Source organism: Papio anubis, chromosome 12 (assembly GCF_008728515.1).
Source record: "Papio anubis isolate 15944 chromosome 12, Panubis1.0, whole genome shotgun sequence".
Classification (NCBI taxonomy): Eukaryota; Metazoa; Chordata; class Mammalia; order Primates; family Cercopithecidae; genus Papio; species Papio anubis.
Genome location: NC_044987.1, coordinates 21,631,068 through 21,651,273, shown reverse-complemented (window position 1 = coordinate 21,651,273; position 20,206 = coordinate 21,631,068). Strand labels below are relative to the sequence as shown.

The following is a 20,206-nucleotide window of genomic DNA, read 5'->3' as shown; positions in this document are numbered from 1 at the left end:
AAAACTCTATAGAAACATAAAAATCACTCTAATAATGCTCATGGATTTCCTATTGTTTAGCATGTATGAACTTGACAGATTCACATTCTTCCTTATGGAGGAAAAGCCGGGCAGATGTTGGAACAACCGAATGCCCCAAAAGTCAAAACTGAACCATCGTGTTCCCAGATCAGTAGAGCCTGCTTCACTGCCTTACTCATTCCTTCACTTACCAAACATTCATTGATTTCCTGTTGTTTTCAACTACTTAGTAAGACACAGGCGTTGCCCTGATGGAGTTCAACCTTTTGGTAGGAAAAGAAAAGGAAACAATACATTGCAATCAGAATGATACGAGCAAAATAGAAGTATGTGCAGGATTCCGGGGATGGAGGACCCCCAGTTCTCTCTAGGGAGAGAGGGACATAGAACACAGAACCCAGAACAGTTTCACAGGGCAGGGTCTATGTTCTTGCCAGCTCTCCCGGGGACACAGCCCTTCGGTCAGGATCTGGAGGAAACCGACACATGGGGAAAAAACAGAACACAACCAGGAATTGAGCTTCTGTCTCTAACTCTTCCTCCAGTTCCTTGTCTTGGCACTATCTGGACACGACCCCAAAGGATTCAAGTATGTGTGCAATTATTTCTCTCAACAATCCTATGAGGTACAAGGCTGTCACTTGCCTCTGTGTGAATTTCAGACAGGCCATCTGAGACCAAATCCTGCATTCTTCTCACTATGTCACACTGCCTATCACACCTGGGAAAGATGCAGGGTGGGAGCCTGAGGAGGGGATAAAGGCCTCCCCACACATCTGTGATTGGCTTCAGAGCTTCAGGGCAGGGTTACTGTCCTGGTGACCAGTCTGCCTCCAACCAGAATCCTTCTTCTACCACTGACTCCCTGCAGTGCAGGTCAAACAGATCTATACCTTATTATGCCAGATTCCTCAGCTCAATGCAATGGAAATTAAATGCTATCTGCACAGGAGCCCAGCAGAGGCACTGCATTCCCAGCAAGCTAGGCAGGACTTGTGATGACGGGGAGAGCAGAAATTACTTCCCAGTGATGAGAGCCTCACAAAGCAAGTGTGCCCTGAGAATTGGCTGTGCCGCAGGCAGACAGGCTGGCCTCCTAATCTCAAGAAACTTGGGTCTTCATCCCTGGATCCTGGGAGCCTCTGAGCCCCTCAACCATGGTTCAGCCTGATGAATCTAGAGAGTACATTCTCCCCACTTCCTCCTGGACAACAGATTTTAAGAAGGATGCAGACCCAGCCATTTTGCTGCCACAAGGATCCAGAGCATATTTTGAACAACAGTTGCAGCATTTTTAGTAATCTGTGGATACCGAAGAGGAGGCTGGTGTCTCAAAGCTGATCTCCTTTGTCTTTACTCTTACCCTAGCGCCCTAGGTGGGTCTCTCTCTCTCTCTCTCTCTCTCTCTCTCTCTCTCTTTTTCTCGCCCTTTTTTTCCCCTGTCTCTCCCTCCCCATCTTCCTTACTCCCTAAGTGTGTGTGGTGGGAGTTGGGGGAAGTGGGGGAAAGGCAGCAGGGGAGCACATATCCACATGTAATTTTCGATATCGAAGTCAGCATTTTCAATTACTTTCCACTCATTTCTCCCCCTACCATTTTCTACTTGTAACTATGGAAACGCATAATAAATGTCCATTTAGATGCGCAAGGGAAACAATTTTCAAAATGAAAGATAACATATTTTCATGAGCCCCACATTCTCCTACTTCTTGTACCTCATCCATAGCCACTGGCTTGCTGGTGTACATGGGTGACATTCATGGCTTAGCAGAGAGGAGGCCACATCATTGAAACCCACTGTGAACCCACCATCTCTGGGCCCCCTCAGTGCATATGATCCCATCTGTATGGGCTGGAAGAGGGATGTCCCTGACAGGACATGGAGCACCAGATGCAATGCCTCCGGAATACCCAAGGAGACAACTTTCCAGAATTCAGAAACGTTTGAGATTTAGCAGGACACAGATTCCTTTCTCACCCCCAGGCAGAGGATGACCCAGGCAGAAAGCAATCATGCCGCAGTAGTGACCTCCACAAAGCTTAGAATCAGGGGTTCTATGCATCTGAATATTATTGTTAATGGGCTATGCTTCTCAAAATAACATACGCCAGGTGGTAGGACATGGAGTTCCTAAAGCTATGACATGAATGTGGTGCATTTTCCTCTGCATCAATTTTGCTAATTGACAACTGATTCAAAACATCATATTTATATAAAAACTTTACATAGGAGAATGCAAAATTCTTAAGAATTTTTACAGTGGTCCATGAGATTAAAAGGAATTTATGCTTATAGCTGGCAGCTTCAGACTGTACCCCAGGACTCTTGAGATACCCTTTCATTCTCCACAGGGAACATTTTACCAGGAAGTTTAAGAGGTCCTGCCCAGCAGTCCTCACCTCCTCTGGGTCTCATGCTGAGTGTAATAGTTCATTTTTCCAAGAATCCTGTGGGGGAAGAAAACTAATTTTTTCTTCAACCCTCATAAGTTCTTAATTGGAACAGACCATCTCTAACAAAAGACAGATAAATGGAAGAAAAACAAAAAGGCATTTATTAACATACATATTTCACACATGCATGGGATACACCCAGAGAATGAGTGGGTGTCCTTGAAGTCCAAGAAGTGTCTTTGAAGTCCAGCTTATTAGCATCTTCAACAAAGAACAGTAAATTTTTAGAGATGTGAGAAGACAAAGAAAAAGGACTTTAAGTCTCTAGGGACAGCCACTTGTGGAAAGGCAAATAAATGGCAGATAAAGGTTAGTTAGCAAAGCATGTTAATGCAGATTCCTCTGGTGCTGTCTCCAGGTGGAATGAGGATCTAAAGTTGTCTTCAGAGGTTATCCTGTGTTCTTCTTGTTAGAAGTAGGGACAGGATACCTTTTGTCTTTGTAAATCTGTGTCCTGCTTTTAGGCAAATGGAGGGAGGGCAGAGAGCTTTCCTGCAGCTGCTTACTCTTAATTGCCTTCAGCTCAACAATCCTTATGCAAAAGAGGCATATTTTGGGGTGGCATATTCTGGTCTCCCACAATTCATTGGAACCATTTTTTAGCTTCTGCAAACTTAATTTTTGAGCCAGTTCTAAGGTAACTCAGGTTCAAAGCCTGCCCCTTGAGGATGCAGAAAACCTGTCTGACACCATCTGAGACCTGAAGCTGCCTTTTTCTAACCTGTAGTGACCCCCACATCCTCTCAGACTCACTTCAATCAGCCCCCATTTCAAAGGCTGAGTTCTAAGAAGATGCTATTGCCCCTAAACGTCCGAATGTCACCCACTACATTGGGAAAACCCAATCATATTCATTTGAAGGGGCTGAGCATGGAGCCAAGAATGGGATCAATATTCATTTTCTTTCTACTGAAAAGAGATGACAAAGGAAGTTGTCCAACAGGGCAGCCTTTCAACTTGAGCAACACTAATTGATCGGTTATTTGGCAGATAGACCTGAATTCCCAGACCTGACTTCCTCCCTCATGACCTCCCTTGTCCTTCTTACTTCCCACACCTCTGGCAAATGAAACTGTGATTCTGCAGAGACTTCCAATAGCACCTGGGCCTGCATTGAGGTTGAGCTGAGGATTCTGACTTTCAAGAGAGATGAGGTCCTCAGCACCACGCTCTCTGAATCAGGGTCAAATATTGCTGAGGCAAAAAGTTCTCATGCCTGTCCCTTGCCCTATATATAGGACAGGGAGAAAAAGAGCAGCCAGAAGAACCATCCTGCCTCCCATAAGAAACCTCAGGTAGGAAATTGATAGGTCAAAGCCTAACATGGCAGTAGCCACCCTTACTATTGAGGCAAGTCCTGGGCCTTCAAAAGCAAGGTCCCTTCTCACCTATTTTGCAGAAAGCCAGGGGGTTTCCTTTTTGTCCCCAGGCAAAGCACAGGAGGGGATTCAAAACATACCACCCCCAAATATGCCTCTTTGGCATATGAGATATTTTGAGCTGAAGGCACTTAAGAAGCAGCAGATGCAGGAAGGGCTCGTTGACCTTCCCTTTCTACCTAAAAGCAGGCAATAAGATTTTCTATGAGAAAGGTGCCCTCCTTGTACCCATGTTGGGGCTTAGAAAGCAATATTGCAGAATGAAGGCCTCAGAAGTGAAAGTGTTTCTCCGACCTTCTCCTGCCCTCCTCTCTCTCTCAGTCCCATTCTCTCCTGAGGCCAGCCATAAAAATGAGAATCCCTGTTCCCCGAGGGGTATCTCAGAAACCAGAACTCCTCTTCTCCAAAGCCAATAATAAAACTTAAAAATATTACTCTAATTTTCCTTTACCTTTCTATGTAAAAATTGGCATGAAGAAATTATCCAATCTACTTTGTTTAACTGTAGGTCATAAGATTCTGATTCCAGAGAGAGGCCTGTTCCATACCCAGAAGGATGGAACGCATGCTCAGAGATGCCAAGAAGAATCTAGACAGACAGACCTTGCTGGATTTCCATACTCAATCTATTAGCATAAGATCAGACCCTTTTTGTCCAATCATATTTCTACATGGCTGTCCATACTTTGTTGAACCTAAATATAAAAATGGACAATTTTCCCCGCATCTTTGGATCTTCATTCTACAGGCTCCCATGTATACATGTTACATAGATTTGTATATTTTTCCCCAAATTATCTGCCTTTTGTGAGTTGATTTTTCAGGAAACCTTCAGAGGGCCAACCCCTTGGCTCCTCCATCAGATAGAGAATATTCTTACCATCAGAGACTAGAAGTCAATGCTGAAATGAATCTGCACAAACAAACCTACTAAAATAATCCTTCTCTTCCATTATTTTCCCCCCACATACTTCCTCATCATTTTCCCACAAACTGCCACTCTTAGAAGTTTAACATCCTTTTTCTTTGTCTCATCACTTCTTCAAAAATTTATTAATCTTTGTTTAAAAAGGTACATAAACTCTTGGTCCTAACCACTTCTTCAGATCTTTGTTTTTCCTATGAAGGCTCCCATGTGTGCATAAAAATATTAAATAAAATTTGTATGGTTTTATCTTCTTACTCTATGTCAACTTAGTTGTCAGGCCTAGCCACAGAACTTAAGAGGGTATAGGAAAAGTTATTCCTCCCCTGCATACACCTGAACCCTTCTAAACCCAAATGTGACCACCCTGGTTTTCTCTGTTCCTTTTTGCACCTGGGAGACTGAGACAGGCCTACAGCCCACACCCTGTGATTGGTCAGACATGCGCACTGGGATGCCAGGCCATCTTTCTCTTTTCCTCTCTCCCTGTAGGCCATGGGAAGCATGATTTGTGTCCCAGGATTCTGTTTCAGGATTTGGCCTAAGCCATAGTCTCTTATCTGGCTTTTGCCAGAGCTTGGCACCGCCATGCTGTAAAGTAGTTCATCTTTTCCCATTTAGTTACTGTTCTTTGTGCATATACTGCATTCGTTAGCTCCCTAGAGGGGAGGAAGGTAAGTGACACCCTGGACCCTAACAATGATTATCCCTAATGTGAGAACCTGGATAGAAAAGCAAACAGCACACAATGCTTCCACATCTACACTTTTGATATTTGTTGCACAGCAGCTATGGCGAGGTTCATTTGGCTATTATTCCTGCTCATCAAATGAGGAATCTCAATGTTCAGAGACTTCGGGTCACCTAATGACAATCAAAACAGCTAGTTAGTGGCAGAGCAAGGCTTGGATCCAGGTCTTGGGAGCAGGATATACAGTGGAAAGGATGCAGACTTTGGAGTCAGGCAGACCTGGGTTGAGTCTCAGCTTCCCAGCTACCTGGCCTTCTGATTCACTCTGGGTGTGGGGTTTGGGGGCGGGCTGAGATGTGGAGGCAGGTGTCCCCCTGACCTAGTCTCTTGGCTTCTGAATAGCTTTTCATCACCCTCTGCTGCTGCTACCCACAGTTCCCCACCCCATCCTTCCCACAATGCCAGCTTCATTTCTACCCAAGAATCTTTCTTTCTGGATCAGAGAATGAATTCAGGACCAGCCCAAGGGAGAGGAGCTTTAAAACAAGAATACCCATCTGGCCCCCAGGAAGAGATAAGAGCAGCATGGAAGAGATGATCTGGGATCATTCCCATCAGCCCCCCTGCAGGAGGGACCCCTCCCCACCCCCAGGGTCTCCATTGTTAAGCAAACAAAGTCCTTGGTGCTAGGGTAGGTTGGATGCAAATTGAATTAAGTCTCCATCTGTTAGTTTATTCTTTCCAGAGTTGGGGTTTTTTTCTTTATTCTTTTTTTTTGACTCCCCGTGTTTCATACTTGCTAATGAGCCAATCAAATAGCATTAGGAACTGTGGGCAGGAGGTGGCTCCACCCAGCCTGGAGCCCCCCTTGCACTCTCTGCTGCCTCTGAGAGAAACCCCTCCTCCTCTCATCCTCTCTTTAGATTCCTGCTGCCTCAGCCCTCCTAGAAAAAGTGTCCAAGCTGTTGATTCAAAATAGATATTCATTTGCATGGAATTAGCATGTTGCTCATTTAATGTTCAATTCCACCCCCGTTCCACCATCCAAAGTCCGCAGTCCAGGATATGGTCAGGAGGTCTGGCTGACTGCCCAGATATAAAGCTTGTGATTTAGGTGGATGTCTTTAGAGTGCAAATTCTCAGCAGCTGCCTCCAAGCTCTGCCCTCTGCTGCACCGAGGTCAGCCCTGTGATAGCAGAAGGAGGCAGGTGGTTACCTTTGAAGCAGGGCCCTCTGTCCTCAGGTTCTGTCACAGTGCTAGAAATGCCTGGCATCAGAGTTGCTCAGGAAAGTTTGGTTGAAGGGATGAGAGAGGAGACAGTTAGGACTCTGGATCACCTGTGAAAATAATGGCAGCAATAAAAACAATGGAAATAACAAAGGCTACCATTTATTGACCATCTACCATATTCTAGACATTGTTCATATTTAAATTCTCACCCTTATCACAGCAATGAAAGGTAAATAGTATCATATCAGTCAGGACTCTCAGGTGCAAGTATGCAAAAGCCTAATTCCACCAGGCTAACAGAAAAGGAGAGTCGGGTATTGACTCATATAACTAAAAGCATCCAAATCCAGGGAACTTTTGGTGTCAAGTCCTTCTGGATTGAACTGAACAAATGATGTCATCAGGACATTGTGTCTCTCTCTCAGCTCTGCTTTTTCTTATTAGGAGTCACTCTGACAACCTTCCTCAACTCAGTAGCTCTCAGCAGCTCCAGGCCTAAGTCTTTCTGAATGATTTGAATCCAGGTCTTGGCCATGATTTCCACTGGCCTAGACTGGGTCACATGGTCACTCATGAACCCACTCCTTTACTGGGAGACACAGTGGCCTAATAGGGTCATGCCTGAGTCACATGTCCATCTCCAGAGAGAAAGGGTAGGCACTAATACTTCCTCCTTTGCAAAGCATTAGGCCTCCAGGCCAGCGGAGGGATTCTCAGCAGAAAATGTGGTTCCTGTTACAGAAGAAAGAGGAAGAGGAATAGATGCCGGCTAGCAAAAACAATAAATGCCCACTCCAGATATTATGCCTCTTTGTAGACAGGGAAAAACATGCTCAAAAGGGTAAGTTATTTATCTGGGGTCATATAGCTAGTAAACGCAAATTGATATTTAAATTTGGATTTATTATCTCCAAAGCCACATGGTGATGTGACAGGAGGTGGGGAAATGCTGGGTAGAAGAGGGTGGTTCCCCGCCAAAGGCCCCACCTTCAAGCCTGGAAACCCAAGGCCCTAAATGAGAACAGGCATTCCTGTTTTTGTGCCAAAATGTGGCCTTTTAGCCCACCACGCCACCCATCCTGTACCCATATAATCCCCAAACCCCAGGTTCCACAAGCAGATGAACAGAAGGGCAGAGCAGCAGGGCAGCAGAGAGGTACAGCAGAGAAGGAGAGAAGAAAAAGAGTGTCTGAACATCGAGAGGAGTTCGACTGGGGATGGTTAGAGAGGAGATCAGCCATGGGACCACCAAACTCCAGGGGAAGATCATCTTCCCACTCTATCCTCTTTCTAGCTCCCCATCAATCCTGCTGAGAGCCACCTCCATCCAGCAATAAAATCTTCCCCATTTACCATCCTTCAATTTGTCCATGTGACCTGATTCATCCTGGACATGAGACAAGAACCTGCGTACCAAGAGGGCACTGAGCTGGTTAACACTTAAGCTCTCTGCAGATGGTAACTGCTAAAAGAGCACTGTCACACTCCCACTGGGGATTTGGAAGTCACAGGCACCCACCCCAGATGCTACCATGGGGCTGGAGCCCAAAAGCACTCTCCCCAGCTCCTGCACCTGCTCATCTACATGCTTCTTCTCCCATAAAGTGTTTGAGCATGCACAGCAGCTAAACAGATGAGTTACACCCCTGTTGCACATCCTGTTGGGGGGCCAGTGAGCTCTCCCATTTCAATATTATACCTCCTCCTTCCTCTTATATTGACTATCAAGAGGGAAGGAAGATAGACAAGCAGGGAGAGGTGTTAAAAACAGAAAAATATGTAGAAAAGAAAAAAAAATTGCTGGCTTAGTGAAGATTGAGCTTCCAAAGTGCTCTGATATGGTACAAATATGTCATGGGTGAAGGAGAAACCCATCAATCCAGTGGAACTTACTACCTCATGATGGAAATAAATAAATTAATTAAATTAAATGATTTTAAATGGTAGAACAAGAATGAATCTTAGGAGATTTGAAATCATCTGGGCTGACATAAACCATCTGGCACAGTTCCTTTTTATCCCCTCCCTCACCTGCCCCCTTAATAGGTACAGAAGGCTAAATGTAATCTGAGTGACAGGATCCCTCCTCTTCTGTCTTGAAGAGGGGTGTGTGTGTGTGTGTGTGTGCGCGCACACCTGTATGTATGTCTGTGTGTATGTCAGTCTATGAGAAAAAACATCAGGGAATTGACTTTTGTAATTCCCCATGACTCAGTTATTATTTGGGCCACTGATGTCCCATAAGTATCCCCAGTGTTGCTTCAGTTGAATAATTCACAGTGAGGGCTGGCGCTCCCTCAGCTCTGTCTCCACCATATTACTGCTATGTATCTCTTAGGGGTTATTTTATAGTAAGCAACAGAAACATACTCTGGCTAACTTAAGCTGAAGGGTATGGGGCAGTAAGAGAATTGAAAGAAAATCTGAACGACTAGGCTTCCAAAAGTAGAGGAAAGGATATAGGGGTTTCAGGGTCATCAGGGCATCTGTCTGACCAGGTAAATTAGGGTGGATTTAGTTTGTTCTCTGCTCACCAAGCCTTGCCTCTCTGTAGGGGGTTTTGTCTGCCTGGAGAAAGGGTGACTTTTTCTTTGCTGAAAGATGCTTCAATTCCCTGAGCTCCATGTCTTTTCTAAGCATCACAAAGTGCTAGGAGTGGCGCTGGAAGTAATAAACAGTCTTCTCAGGGAGCTACTGTAAAATGCATCAGCTCCAACAATTTCTGGCCTTGTGTAATTCTACTTACAGTTCAGATTTTAAAGAGAGATTGGCTAGCTTGAATCCCCACTAGAGAATCCCAGGAAGACTTCATGGAATTGGTAGTAAAGTGGGGAAAGGGAGAGTTCTCAGGGGAAAAACAGCATTCTTAGCTAAAAGAATGAGAAACATTCCTAGGCAGACAAGACCAGCAGGTGGTCACACACCCCAAGGCTGAACAGGAAGCAAATGTTCTCCCGTACTCAGGGGTGCCATGTTGCCAAATTCCAGAAGGAGTCCTCTACGTTGAATCCCATGTGTGTGGTACCCCCTGCAGCTTTGTAATGTAGAAGCCTTGCCTTTTCCTTATATACTTCCTGCCTCACCAGTCTTTCCAGATATAACATTTTCTGAGTTCTTTTGCCAAAGGGTGAGGTAGATCTCTCAGTCCAGCATGATGTAGAATAACTCTTCCTATCTTGCTTGTTCCATTTTATCACCCAAGGAAAGGAGGCCTAGGTCTTCAGAAGAAATCTATCCCACTTGGATGAACCCTTGCATCCCCCTCTTTCAAGCCCCCAAATCTATATCCCATACACGTCTTTCTAGAAACTACCCCTGCTGCACCTAAGGAAGATGTCTTCTCCTCCTTTGCTTTGCAAACTCAGCCTTAAGTTTAGTAGGATGCTAGTCCTACTAAAGGGTTTTTTTTTCTTTCTATTTTTAAGAGATATGGAAATGATGAGTGCTCTAATTTCAGCCTGCTGATCTAGTTTCTTTACTAGTTATCTTAGAAACAAAAACACTAACACTAATGTAAGGGCTATTTTTCCCTCTATCTGACCTCATCTGAGGAGAATAGAGGCTTTCCTTTAATGTATCTTTGACCTTGCTCCTTGCAGAAAAATTACCCTTGAACTACTGTGCTAAACAACTTTTGACCCCTTCCTCAGCCTGGCTTACATGACACGAGCCATCACATTAACCGTGAGCAGCTGTGCCTGAGCCATCCGGGATGGTAGATACCAGCTCCTATTACATAATTTCCAATCCTCAAGTCTCTTTCCTGATAGAAGAAAGCAGGAGTTTGTCTCAGTTCATCACCACACATTGTCCACTTAATTCTGGTTCACCCTGGTTTTGATTCTCCTAACTGCTAATCCTGCTATTCTTTCCTCTCTCTTCTGCTCTTAGCTTGGCTTTTAGACTTAATTCATGGCTCTGCTTTTGTACCTACTTCCTTGGTACCTCTCAATAATTGTTCTTCTTTTCCCACCTGGCCCACTACTGCTGGACCTAGATATCATCCTAAGGAATTTGTCATAGTAGGGAGCTCTCTGGAAAGCAGGATGAAATGATGTAAGAAAATGAAACAAAGGATATGTATGTTTTAATGAAATGTAATTTCATCAAAATGTAAGCGTCTTGTTCAGAGAGTGATAAGGGTTGGGGAGGGTCCCTAGTCACCCTTGACCAGATGGATAGTATTAGGTGGGGTTGGGAGAAAAGGGTTAGAAGCAGGAAATAACTATTAGGGTCAATTTCAAGCATAGAGCAGGCTGTGCCTAACCCTCTTTAACTATCAGGATTCCCTATGCACTATCAACCTATCCAGGATTAAACCCCCACTGTAATATCAACCCAACAAGAAGAGAATTGGAGGGTGAGAAAGAGCTGGAATACCTGGGAATAGTGGAGACAGAAAAGACAGTAATCATTTCCCCTTCATCACTGCTAGATCCAACAATTCTTTGCCATTTCCATGTCAGGAACATGGGGAAGGAGTTCTAGAGTTATATTGCTGCCAGTGGATCTTCCTGTATAATCCCAATGGGGCTACACTTGTGGAGTAGAAGAACTGGAAATATCTGGCTGTTATGGTTTGAATGTTTTTGTTCCCTCCAAAATTCAGGTTGAAACTTAATCCTCAATGCAGCAGTACTGGGAGGTGAAGTCTTTAGAGGTGATTAAGTCATGAAGGCTCTGCCCTCATGAATGGGATTAGGTGCCCATACAAAAGGGCTTGAAGGAGGGAGTCTGCCTCTTTTCACCCCTTTGGGCCCTTCTGCCATGTGAGGACACAGCACTCCTTCCCTCCGGAGGATGCAGCAATAGGTGCCATTTTAGAAGCAGAGACTGGACACTTGCCCGCTGGTACCTTGATCTTGGACTTCCCAGCCACCAGAACTATAAGAAGATACATTTCTCTTCTTTACAGATTACCCAGTCTCAGATCTTTCATTATAGCCGCACAAATGGACTAAGACAGTGGTCTCACTGAGGATCGGAGACATAAGCTCAGATATAGCAATCAGGGATTTGATTCTACCCTAGAGACAGAGTTGGGCAAGAGTGGTAAGACGCTGAGCGTGGGCGTGCACTGCACACCAACTCTTCTCCAGCAACAACCACCTCGGGTGATCCCAAACATCCTTAGTGTCTCAGTTGTTATCAGGATGCTCCAAGCGACTTTTGTAGGCCCTATACCTCATATCCAACTGTGTATTACATATTTCCACCAAGGTATTCCATAGTAATGCCACACTCAACATGCCCCAAACTGAACCACACCCTGTCCTCAGACCTGCGTACAAATAACATGTCATTACCCATATCAAATTTCCCAAGGCAGAGACTTGAGTGCTATTCCTGACTCCTCCCTCTCCCTCAAGCCTTTTATATTTAGACAACCACTGAGGGTTGCTAATTCTACCTACCAAATGTGTATCAAATGTGTCCCCTATCTCCATCCCTACAACTATTGTTCACATTCAGGCCACCACCATTCTTGCCCAAGCTACTGTAGCAGCCTCTAGCCACCATTCACCCATCAGCTACCAATCTCACTCTTGTCAATCTCATCTTCCATGCCATTCCTGTGCTTAAAAGTCTGTCAGGAGCCCCATTTTGCTGAGAATAAAGTCCAAGCTCCCTTGCCTTACCTATCAGACCCTCTGTGACCTACTTTCACCTTCCCCTAGTTTCATTCCTCACTACTACCTGCCCCACATTTCATGCTCTACAAACAGAAACATACTTGTAGTCCTCCCTTCACACACCTTGCTGTATCTCACCTCCGAGTCATCGCTCCAAGTGACCCCTCAACCAGCAGTGCCCCTCCCCTACTACTTTTACCTAACACAGACTGTTCCTTGAGGCTTAGAGCTCGTGCAGTGCATCCTCCAGGAAACCTTCACCATCCACTGCAGTTCACTTCCTTGCCAATTAAAAAGGTTTTAAAAATATTTCCAAAAAAGACTAAGAGATTGAAAGAGTCTGTCATGTTTTTCATACCCCCACATACATTTAGGTCCCCCTAATTCATGCTATCACAATGCACAGTGCCTATCTTTACCACAGACCATGCTACCTTTTATTATAGTTATCTGTTTATATTATCTCATCACTTAATGGCAGCTTCCATGGGAGCAAGAACAATATATTACATCCCCAAACTCAGTCCATAGTAGATGTTAAACCATAAATAAATATCTTGACTAATAAATGATGAACAAATCCTTTGTTGATTTTCTTCTTCTCCCCTGCTTTTGAAGAGGTAAGACTGTTAAGTATGATCCTTCCTGCACTCTCTTCCAAGGAGTTCGGTGTCATGGTTAAGATCATGGGCTTTGGATTCAGGCACAGCTGAAGCATCCTAGCTCTTTTATTTATTAACTGGAGGAACTTGGGCAAGTTACTTAACCCCTCTGAGTTTCACTCCCCCACAGATGCAAAATGAAGATAATAGAATCCATCTTATGTGGTTCTTGTGAGGCTTAAACAAGGTTGTGTATGGTTCTGTGTTTGGTATGTAGTAAATATTCCCTTAAAATTCTGGTTATGATCATTCCTCCACCCTACTCCTTTCTTCAGTTCCAGCCTATGTTGTCCAAAGTCTGAGGAGAAGGCATGATTAAGATTGGAAATGTGAAACAAATAAAATCTTTTTAGTGTATCTTTAACCTGAAGTTTCTGCATTTGTTCCAAGAAATGTTAAAAGAAAAGGGACTTCGTTGTAATTCTAGCTGTCTTTATTTTTCTTCCAAGACAAAGGCATCAGAAAAATGCACAGCAGCAGCTAGCACACTGAGCCACCGCCACCAAGCCTGGACCAAAGCAATGGTGCTGCTGCTCACGGCAGAGGGACTGAGCCACAGAGACAGAGCTCATTAATGCTAATGGCCTTTGTGTAGCTAATTAGCACCATATCACACTCAATATTTACCCTTGTGTGCCGACAAATTTCTACTTTCTCCTTGGGAAGCAAGCTGTTTTTCTACCTGACCCACAACAAGGCAAACCTCTGATGCCAGACAGCAGCTCCCTGTCTGCCTAGATGGATTAGCTAGAGGGAAGCTGAGGGCCTGCCACTCCAGGAGGAAGGGAGCATGTGGTTCTCATTCCAACCCTGGGTGGAGTGTTGGGCAGCTGAAGTCTTCACCCAGTGACGGTGCCATTTTCATGATTCAACCATGTGCAGCTGTCAGCCCCAAGTGTCCTTCCACAACAACCATGTGCTCAGCCTCCTCCTCCTTCCTTTGGAGGAGGTATTTCTCTGGGAGAAACAGGGCCTGGGAGAAGGAGGTGAACCACCAAGAAAGGGATTTTGAGGGTCTGTCTAGGCAGAAAGCTCCTAGAGACCTGCCCACAATCCACTCAACAACCTTCAACAACCTTTAACAGAGCTCCTGAGCTGAGCCATGCCATATGCCAAGGGCTGGGGACACAAAGATGGGCAAGACAGTGGGCAAGTCCCTGTTCTTGGGAGCTCTCAATCTACCTGAAGACCGACCTGTAGCAATTATGATACAATGTGATAAGGAAGGTGGAGAGCTGAGTATGAGGAAAGGACCACTCAGGTCAGACCAGGGGGATCAAGAAGGTCTGGATGGAGGAGGAATCACTAAACTGTTGAAGCACCTCGTGCCCACCTCTATCAGAGAGTACGGGCACATTCCCTGTCTTCTGAAGCGACAGACTTGGAATCTGAAGATGTGTCACAGCTCTGGTTCAGCATGAAGTGATGCAGACATGGATGCTGCTTTAGGTTATAGGATGTGCTTTGGAGACCAGCAGGATAATAATTGCTCCATTAGCAGGAACTTGGGTTTCATTCTCTCAGAGGTCTCCCCTCTTAGTTCACCGCAGCATTCTTCTAAGGTCCCTCCGAGCTTCTACCCACCATCTTGCTCTACAAGCAAATACTCATCACATAGATGACCGCAGGGCTGGTGGTTTCTCATTATGACCCAAGGGATGCTGGCTTGAAGCCAGTCCCTCAACCCTGTAAATTGCTTGGTTGGCCAATGCCCAGCTGCTAAATGCACTGGCATTCCCGCCCTGCCACCAACCATATCCAAGTTGAAGCTGTCTTGGGACCATCCATGTAGAGCACCAAGAAAGAGAGCCTGAGCACACCACCTCCTTTTACCCCCGGAGATGTGGAGGGTTGGGCATTCTCTGCTTTAAGATAGGAGCTGAGGGCTGGGCGCGGTGGCTCACGCCTGTAATCCCAGCACTTTGGGAGGCTGAGGCGGGCGGATCACGAAGTCAGGAATCGAGACTATCCTGGCTAACACAGTGAAACCCTGTCTTTACTAAAAATACAAAAAATTAGCCGAGCATGGTGGCAGGTGCCTGTAGTCCCAGGTACTCTGGAGGCTAAGGCAGGAGAATGGTGTGAACCCAGGAGGCAGAGCTTGCAGTGAGCCGAGATTGTGCCACTGCACTCCAGCCTGGGCAACAGTGCGAGACTCCATCTTAAAAAAATAAAATAAAAGATAGGAGCTGAGACTAGATGACGGTCTCTTGCTGCAAAGGTAACCACAACCAGTGGCTTCTCATCAAACACCAGTGCCTGATCACCCACTCATCACACTTATAGACACACACATACCATAGCCTCTTGTCAGCTTCTGTTCTCCAGAGCACCACTGAAGACTGTGTGGGTGGAGTTGTCCAACAAGGCCCCATGAATGGGCTCCTGCTGGCCATTCTCTTTGAGATGAAAGGACTGCAGATCAAGCTGTATTGTCAGAGAAGGACTCAGTGTCTGTCACCACATTATGTGCTGCTAGATAGCTGAGCCTACACAAGGAAGTTGCAGGATCAATGTGGGGGCTGGCTTTTCCCCAGTGGATCATTCCCATGGAGCTCTCCACAGGCCTGAACTGGCCCAAGGAATTGAATTACACCACAAAAGGATGTCTAGCCCCACCTAGCCCTGCCCAACCTGCTACCTGGAGCTGGTTTCTAAGTAGAAAAGAACACTGTATAGTTGGCACAAGCTGGTGCCTACTTCTGGGTCTCGGTTGCCCTGAAGCTGTTTCTATGTTATCTCCACAGCTGTCCCAGTCTCTATGCCTTTCATTCTCTCCTTAGGTGAGCCTAAGGGCATTGTTTCAGGACAAAACTAGACAAACAGCTGAGAGAGAAACAGCCTTGGTTTCAGTGCAAGTCCTGCCCTCGTAAGTTCCAACCCTTTCCCACTGGCCTGGCCTGGGATACACCCAGACTTATAGCGGCCACACACACACGCCCAGCCTGATTTGGGCTGGGGCTACTTCCCCCACATATAACTGTCCTGTCCCCTACAACATACACACATACACACAGAGCCTCCAGGAAACTGCCTCAGCTTGCTCAGAAAGAGAAATGCACAAAATTTTCAAATGCCAGAGCTGAGAAGAAATCTAGAAGTCATCCAGCTTAGCATCATCTTGACAGATGGCTGGAACCAAAGCCTTGAAAGGAGAATCTACTTGTCTACTGTCACCTGGCATGTTCCTAGTACATCCTTGTCTCCTGACTTCCAGATCAGTGCTCTTCACAGATCATTAAGTTGCCTCCTGGCCTGTACCTTCAGCAACTACCACATCAGCTTCTGCTCAGGTTCTTCCCTCTACTGCAGAGTTGATCAGAAGCTGGCAAGTATGACTGATAAGGGGTTTTGAGATTTAGCCTCCATCTGAAGAAGCTGGGCTATATGGTATGCTGGTTAGCAAAGGGAATCAGAACATGCCATCCAAAGTATACCACTGAAGGCAATTAAGATGCAGCAAATGCAGAAAGAGCTCTCTACCTTCTTTCTATCTGCCTAGAAGCAGTGAATAATTTTCCCTTTGTGAAGGTGTTCCCCTTTCCCTGTTCTGTACAGTGAACAACCCTTATATTGGAGACAAAACGTCAGTGCCCACATGGGTCTACATAAGTAAACCTTACTAAAATAACCCTTATCTTACCTCAAATATTAATTTTCCTCATATATTCACCTTCCCACAGTAAACTCTAGCCCAGCCACCCCTTAACCTATTTCCCTTGTTCTCCACATTTTATTATCCTTTGTTAAGATGGTACATAAGCCCCAAATTCTAATACCCCTTTGAGTTACTCATCACAGAGCTCAACCACATGTATGCCTGTTACACGTGTAAATAAACTCTGTATTTTTCCTCCTGCTAATCTACCTTTCGTCAGTTTAATTCAAAGGCTCCAGGTACTAAACATAAGATAGTAGAGGACACATATTTTTCTTCTCCTACATTAGGAGCCCAACTATAGCAGCACCTAGGTCTGAATCCCAGTTCAGTCACTAAGTAGTGGTATAACCTTGGCAGGTTACTTTACCTCTCTGGGTCTCAGTTTCATCATTTGCTAAATGGAATAATAATATAACCTACCTCACAAATTGTTGTACATATTAAATGAGCTAATATTAAAGAACATGTCACAGAGTCAACACTAGTCAACTAGGCTATTATTATTATTAGGGTGCTTATTGTAAGTGTATATTCAAGTCCTCACCCTTAGAGAATCTGATTCAATACATCTGTGTTGGGAACCCATAGTCTGCATTTTAGCAAACACCCCCAGTGACTTTAATGGGAGTGGTAGGGTTGGGTGGCTCCAAGGATAGTATTAGGAGAAATCTTGCTTTCAAGGTTGGGGAAGTGTGTATTATTGATCCCATTCTGGTAGGTAAAAGGCTTTCAATGGCCCTATTAGCTTTCTTGTCTGAATCTCTACACCCACATTTCTCAAAGTCATCTCCTGCTAGGAAGGCTTATTAAAAGACTAATTATCAGGCTTCATCCCGAACTTCCTGATCCAACTCTTGAGCTAGGCTTTGGGAAACGGCCTTTTAAATACTACCCTCCTGCCAAGGTGATACAGAGGTGCACTGAAGCTTGGGATTCACTGACAAAGAGTGGGTTTCCATGGCCCAGCCCAGTCCAGCATGTTGGAATGCTGACCACTGAAGATCCCTGTGGACTGGCACTGCTGACAAGAGAGCCTTGGGTTGTCCTGTGCTCCCCCTCACCTCACCCACTCAGGCTGCCACTCCATAGATCTTGTTCCCAGCCTGGGTGGCATTTCCATGCCAGCTCCTCATTTCCTGCCAAGAACAGAGCCGGCCTCTCTGATCCACTGGCTCTCTGCCCAGCCAGGCAGTAGGTGGCGTCCGTGAAGACCGCTTTGCCCTCTTCTCCCTCCAGACTGCGAGGCTGTGCTGCAGAGGGAGAAGAAGAGATCAGGAGCATCATTTAGGAGGCTGCTCAGACCAAGCATAGGGAGCAGCCAGGAAGATAATCTCTAGCCCAGACAGCCCCTCCCACCCTGCCCAGACCTCTGTGTACTCATGTAAAGATAATTCAGTTACTGGGAATGCAGACCGGAGAGATAACCTGATTTAGAAGCTGAAACCATGTGAACTAGGGAGGGAGGCTGGGGTGCAGGAAACAGCTCCTACCAACCCAGGAAGGCTGAAACAATAAACAGGGAAAGGGAAATTGGGTAGAGAAACAGTGGGTGGCTGCCCAGACAGTGTTATTGCTGGTTTGGGTGTTAGCAGGTGGAACCCCCACCCTCAGCCAATCCAAGAGTTCACTCACCCCTGTGAAACCCTCTGTGAATTCTTTTTCTAGAGTGTTCAGGTAACCATCATCTGGCTTATACAGCCATCCAGGGAGGAGATAAGTAGAGAAACCTATAAAGTGTCAGGAAGGAAAAAAAAAACTTTGCTAAGATTTAATTTGAGTCATTGATCACCAACTACCCTAGGAACAAGTTATTTCAGTGTGAGCCATCATCTGTGAAAGCTGATGGCTTGACTGCTGCAGGATCCTCAGGGGAGGAAGCTTCTGTGATGCTCAGATCAAGGTCAGAGGTTTGGGGAACCTTCCTCCCCATCTTCTTCCTTCATATCAGAGAGCCAGCATCTCCTGGGCAAAGTCCAGAGAGGCCTCCCTCCTCCATCAGCCCAGCTATAGCACCCCTTCTATAGTCTCACATCCTTTGTTGCCTGGAAGTTCTCCCTGCAGTCTCGTTTCCATACACCTGCATCTTTGGAGGGAAATGCTCCGGTGGAAAGCAGACTAGCTTGCCCCTATAAAGAAAAGGAAGTGACTAAGAATCTTGGAAAGCAGTTCCTTCCATTTATCTCTGTCTACTTCTTCTCCTGGCATAGGGAGATCTTTCTCTGCAAATGATTTGCCTTTTTTATAACCTGCCTATTCCATAGCAGATGAGTTCAAGATAGTGAAGATCAGTCCTGAGACATTTTAGACTAGATTTGTAGATGGAAACAACAGAGCAGGGGCCCACCCACTCTGCAGGTGCCAGCTAGTGAGACCAGACACAACCACCAGATTCACTGCGGGTCATTGGGGCAGGAGGTGGCTGCACCCTGCCTTGGGGAACAGCTGCCTCTGCGCAGCCCCGGGAGCTCCTACATTAACTAGGCAGAGGACAAACCAGCAAAAAAGGAGTTAAGCGACAGCCAGACATCCCCCCCAACCCTCTCCCACTGGACCCAGATGAATAACCAGTCAGTAAAATGACCCCAATGGAAGGAGTCCAGAATCGTCCACGCTGATCTCAGGAGGTATCTGCACTACTCACAGCACAAATCAGATCACTCAGACTGAAGGTGGGGGTGGGGGTGGAGGGGAGACAAGGGAGAAGACATCACTTGAGCAGGGACCAGCCCAGGGCAGAACCTTCAGCTCCTGGGGCCTGGACCGGGAATTTTTATTAGAAGAGAGTGCTCTCTGACGGACCTGGCCCCTTTGAGTCTGCATGTCTGTGCTTTTTCTCTTGAGAATTTGTTAGCGCTCATGCAGAGGCGTTCCCTGTTGACTTGCCTTTCCCTGGTGTGGTAAGGCAACAGCGAGCCTTCTGGCAGCTAATCCCTCCCCAAAGCTGTCAGGATGAGATGAATTACTAGGAGAAAAATAAATCAGATTTGTGAGAGCATCAGAAAGGCTGAGGCCTCAGAGTCTGACAGAGACCAGAGACCCCCACCCTTCCACTCTGGTGGAAGCACCCACTCGGCGGCCTGGACTGTCCCCACAGCTCCGCCCTCTCCCGGCCCCAGCTCCTGCCCAACGAGAGGAGATAGCTGCCCCTTGTCTTCCCTCAACATCCCATGGGCTCCTCTGCCTGCAGCTTGGTCCTTGGGAAAAGCCTGCAGATTTATAGGCCTCAGCTGCCGGCGTTCCACCTTGCCATTCCTTCTGCTCACAGCCTCTGAGCACCCTCCTGAGTCCCTCTCTCTCTCAGCGCGCCCACGGTGTCTGATAGGCATGGGGCAGGAAGAGCAGGCTGACCTCTGGATCCAGAGACTCCCAGCTTGAAGGGGTCACTCCTCACTCAGGTTGGAGTGCCACACTCCTGGGACCTGCACTGTTGTGACCTGCCATTAGCTCAGAGGGCCCTATCCAAAAAAAAGCAGGACTATTCATTTCATTACAGGCCCAGCTGGGAGCAGTGGCCCTTTCCTCTCTAGAATATTCTACCCTATAATAATC

The 20,206-nt window shown here is 46.1% G+C and overlaps 1 long non-coding RNA gene across 1 annotated transcript; it reads right to left on the bottom strand.

Moving 5' to 3' along the window:
- Positions 1-1,352: 1,352 nt before the first annotated feature.
- On the bottom strand, positions 1,353-18,824 carry LOC103877905. The gene is made up of 4 exons (XR_001895157.3): positions 18,688-18,824; positions 18,290-18,384; positions 17,719-17,907; positions 1,353-6,808 (listed from the first exon to the last, which is right to left on the bottom strand). It is a non-coding gene; the product is annotated as an uncharacterized LOC103877905 (long non-coding RNA).
- Positions 18,825-20,206: the final 1,382 nt, after the last annotated feature.